Genomic DNA, 5,517 nt, shown 5'->3' on the forward strand with positions numbered 1-5,517 from the left:
ACAATCCTAGGGGAGGGACCTTGGACCTTATTCTCTAATAGGGTTGAGAAAGAGAGGAGGAGAGGAGACAGGAGGAGAGGAGATAGGAGGAGAGGGGACAGGAGGAGAGGAATCTAGGAAAGACTAATTTAGATAGAAACCTTAGTGTCAGAGAGAGACATAGAGGAGGAAGAAGAAAATGAAGACAAATAATTGTTGTGTTTAGTACTCTGTAAAATTATTCTTCATTATTTTTATTGGATTTTTATTAGAAACATGTCATGTGATTTGCAGTAGGCTTATGCTTAGTAATTATTAACCTATGATTATCACTTTAATAATAAGAATAACAGCCACAGATTAATAAATAAAGGAACATTGTCCTTTAACTTCTCTAGGGTAAGGGGCAGCATTCGGAATTTTGGATGAATCGCGTGCCCATAGTGAACTGCCTCCTACTCTGTCCCAGATGCTAATATTTGCATATTATTATTACTATTGGATAGAAAACACAGACTCCAATCTTTGGCTGGGAAAATGGCTGTGTGTTTTTGTGACTTGGCTCTGACCTAACATAATCATATGTTGTGCTTTCGCCGTAAATCCTTTTTGAAATCAGACATGTTGGCTGGATTCACAAGTGTAGCTTTAATTTGGTGTCTTTCATGTGTGATTTCATGAAAGTTTGATTTTATAGTAATTTATTTGAATTTGGCGCTCTGCATTTTTACTGGCTTTTGGCCAAGTGGAACGTTAGCGTCCCACATATCCCAGAGAAGTTAACCTGTGAATAGACAGTAGATATTATCACAGTTAACCTGTGGGTAGACAGTAGATGCTATGACAGTTAACCTGTGGATAGAGAGTAGATATTATGACAGATAACCTGTGGGTAGACAGTAGATGTTATGACAGTTAAACCTTGGATAGACAGTAGATGTTATGACAGTTAACCTGTGGATAGACAGTAGATGATATGACAGTTAACCTGTGGATAGACAGTAGATGTTATGACAGTTAACCTCTGGACAGACAGTATATGTTTATGACAGTTAACCTGTGGACAGACAGTATATGTTATGACAGTTAACCTGTGGACAGACAGTATATGTTATGACAGTTATCCTGTGAATAGACAGTATATGTTATGACAGTTAACCTGTGGATAGACAGTAGATGTTATGACAGTTAACCTGTGGATAGACAGTAGATGTTATGACAGTTAACCTGTGGATAGACAGTAGATGTTATGACAGTTAACCTGTGGATAGACAGTAGATGTTATGACAGTTAACCTGTGGATAGACAGTAGATGTTATGACAGTTAACCTGTGGATAGACAGTAGATGTTATGACAGTTAACCTGTGGATAGACAGTGATGTTATGACAGTTAACCTGTGGATAGAGAGTAGATGTTATGACAATTAACCTGTGGATAGACAGTAGATGTTATGACAGTTAACCTGTGGATAGAGAGTAGATGTTATGAAGAGTTAACCTGTGGACAGACAGTAGATGTTATGACAGTTAACCTGTGGACAGACAGTAGATGTTATGACAGTTAACCTGTGGACAGACAGTATATGTTATGACAGTTAACCTGTGGATAGACAGTAGATGTTATGACAGTTAAACCTGTGGATAGACAGTAGATGTTATGACGTTAACCTGTGGGTAGACAGTAGATGTTATGACAGTTAACCTGTGGGTAGACAGTAGATGTTATGACAGTTAACCTGTGGGTAGACAGTAGATGTTATGACAGTTAACCTGTGGATAGACAGTAGATTTATGACAGTTAACCTGTGGATGACAGTAGATGTTATGACAGTTAACCTGTGGATAGACAGTAGATGTTATGACAGTTAACCTGTGGGTAGACAGTAGATGTTATGACAGTTAACTGTGGATAGACAGTAGATGTTTGATAGTTAACCTGTGGATAGCCAGTAGATGTTATGACAGTTAACCTGTGGACAGACCAGTAGATGTTATGACAGTTAACCTGTGGATAGACAGTAATTGTTATGACAGTTAACCTGTGGATAGACAGTAGATGTTATGACAGTTAACCTGTGGATAGACAGTAGATGTTATGACAGTTAACCTGTGGATAGACAGTAGATGTTATGACAGTTAACCTGTGGATAGACAGTAGATGAATGATGACAGTTTACCTGTGGACAGACAGTAGATGTTATGACAGTTACCCTGTGGACTAGACAGTGATGATATGACAGTTAACCTGTGGATAGAGACAGTAGTGATAATGACAGTTAAGCTGTGGATGACAGTAGATGATATGACAGTTAACCTGTGGATAGACAGTAGATGATATGACAGTTAAGCTGTGGATATAGACAGTAGATGTTAAGACAGTTCACTGCCACCCTATGACCTCTGTTGTCTCTGCTAGTCAACATGAATGGCTGCTGAAAGATTCCTTCATTACCAAGTCCCGCCCTCTCTCTCCTCCAACCCCACTCATGACATTGGCCACGTTCCAGTTTGATTACATTGAAGTCGCCTGCCAGATCTCACAATGCCTGGATTGGTGTTTAACACATCAGTTAATCACATCATGTTGTACAGTCATCTGATGCGCATTTGTTGATGCGTGCAACTCAACTGCAATTAAGTTATTCTTGAACGAGACTGTTCTCTCCTCATTGTAGTTGATAGATTGATTAGTTCTGAGCTCTGACTTCACAGACACAGGAAACTACTAACCCTGCTACTGTTCTCCCTCCAATCTCACTCTGACCTCACAGATACAGGAAACTAATAACCCTGCTACTGTTCTCCCTCCCATCTCACTCTGACAGCCACAGTTTCCTCTTCTCTCTCTGGTTGGACAGCATACTTGTTACTATTTGGCCTCAAGTTTATTTCAAAGCCATGTCTTAGTGTTACTTTTGTGTAAAACTATGTCTAATGATTCATTTGAAAGTCAACAATAGGTTTTTCTATATGTCCTGCAAACATTTCTGAAAACCTGTTTTTGCTTAGTCATTATGGGGTATTGTGTGTAGATTGATGAGGGAAAAAAACTATGTAATACATTTTAGACTAAAGCTGTAAAGTAACAAAATGTGAAAAAAGTGAAGGGTCTGAATACTTTCTGAATGCACTGTACAGTACATGGTATTTGGCGGCCAGTCAAACTCTGGGGGGACATTTCMTCTAGGTATAKATCTATGATCGGCAATCCCTTCCCTGATTCTAACCTTAACCATTTGTGGTGGAAATACAAAACTGACTCAAGATCAGGGTTTAGGGACAACTTCCCCCYWCACYACCAGTCACAGAGTGAGAGCCATAATGTTYTCTCCATTTGAAGGCTGGGGGKGCTGTACACTCAGTCAGGATATATGTAGTGTATATGTCAATTAACATGATCCCAAATAATTTTAACACATCCCAAATTGGGACTCATTCACACATACATCATATAGCATGATATAGAGTCGTATCATGTAGTGTGATAATATAATACATGAATATGACTCCACCAGCCTTAGTGTGATAATATAATCAGTGATATGACTCCCACCAGCCTTAGTGTGATAATATAAATACATGATATGACTGCCTTAGATTTGATAATATAATACAGTGATATGACTCGCCACCAGCCTTAGTGTGATAATATAATACATTGATATGACTCCCACCAGCCTTAGTGTGATAATATAATACATGATATGACTCCCACGCGTCTTAGTGTGATAATATAAATACATGATATGACTCCACCAGCCTTAGTGTGATTAATATAATACATGATATGACTCCTCACCAGTCTTAGTTGATAATATAATACATGATATGACTCCCACCAGCCTTAGTGTGATAATATAATACATGATATGACTCCCACATTTAGTTTGATAATATAATACATGAATTGACTCCACAGCCTTAGTTTGATAATATAATACATGATATGACTCCCACAGTCTTAGTGTGATAATATAATACTGATATGACTCCCACCAGTCTTAGTTTGATAATATAATAATGATATGACCCCACATTTAGTGTGATAATATAATACATGATATGACTCCCACCAGCTTAGTTTGATAATATATATACTGATATGACTCCACCAGCTTAGTTGATAATATAATAATGATGACTCGACGCCTTAGTTGATAATATAATACATGAATACTGACTCCCACCAGCCCTTAGTGTGATAATATAATACATGATGACTCCACAGCCTTAGTGTGATAATATAATACATGATATGACTCCCACCTAGCCTTAGTGTGATAAATATAATACATGATATGATCCCCGAGCCTTAGTGTGATAAATATAAATACATGATATGACTCCCACCAGTCTTAGTTTGATAATATAATACATGATATGACTCCACCAGCCTTAGTGTGATAATATATACGATGATATGAACTCCCACAGTCTTAGTGTGATAATATAATACATGATTAGGACTCCACCAGCCTGAGATTGATTAATATAATACATGATATGACTCCCACCAGCCTTAGTTGTGATAATATATAATACGGTTGGGATTATGACTCTCCCACCAGTCTTAGTTGATAATATAATACATGATAGTGACTCCCACCAGCCTTAGTGTGATAATATGAATCATTGATATGATCCCACCAGCCTTAGTGTGATAATATAATACATTAGATATGATCCCACCAGTCTTAGTGTGATAATGATAATAGCATGTATGACTTCCCACCAGTCTTAGTTGATAATATAATACATGATATGATCCCACAGTCAACATAATGATTTAGAAACACTGGTCACTCAGTTGACTCCCACCAGCCTTAGTTGATAATAATAATACATGATATGACTCCCACCAGTCCTTAGTTGATAATATAATTACATGATATGACTCCCACCAGTCCTTAGTGTGATAATATAATACATGATATTGACTCCCACCAGTCTTAGTTGATAATATAATACATGATATGACTCACCAGTCCTTAGTTGTGATAATATAGATACAGTGATAGTGACCTCCCGACCAGCTTAGTGTGATATATAATACATGATATGACTCCCACCAGCTTAGTGTGATAAATATATACATGATATGACTCCCACCAGCCTTAGTGTGATAATATAATACATGGTATGACTTCCCACCAGCCTTAGTTGATAATGAGAAATGACATGATATGCGACTCCCACCAGTCTTATGTGGTGAATAATATAATACATGATATGACTCCCACCAGCCTTTAGTGGAAATATTAATACATGATATGACTCCCTGTACCTTAGACGAAATTAATAATATATATGACTCACAGCCTGTTGATAATTTATCATGAATGGACTCCCACCAGCCTTAGTGTGATAATATAATAAATGATAAGACTCCCACCAGTCTTAGATTGAATATATAATACGATGATAGTGACTCCCCTAGTCTATTTTGATAATAGTACATACATGAATGACTCCCACCGCCTTAGTTTTAGTGATTTAAATGAATATGGACTCCACATGGTTTCCCTATCCTAATTAGT

This window comes from Salvelinus sp. IW2-2015, unplaced genomic scaffold (genome assembly GCF_002910315.2).
Source record: "Salvelinus sp. IW2-2015 unplaced genomic scaffold, ASM291031v2 Un_scaffold4723, whole genome shotgun sequence".
NCBI lineage: Eukaryota > Metazoa > Chordata > Actinopteri > Salmoniformes > Salmonidae > Salvelinus > Salvelinus sp. IW2-2015.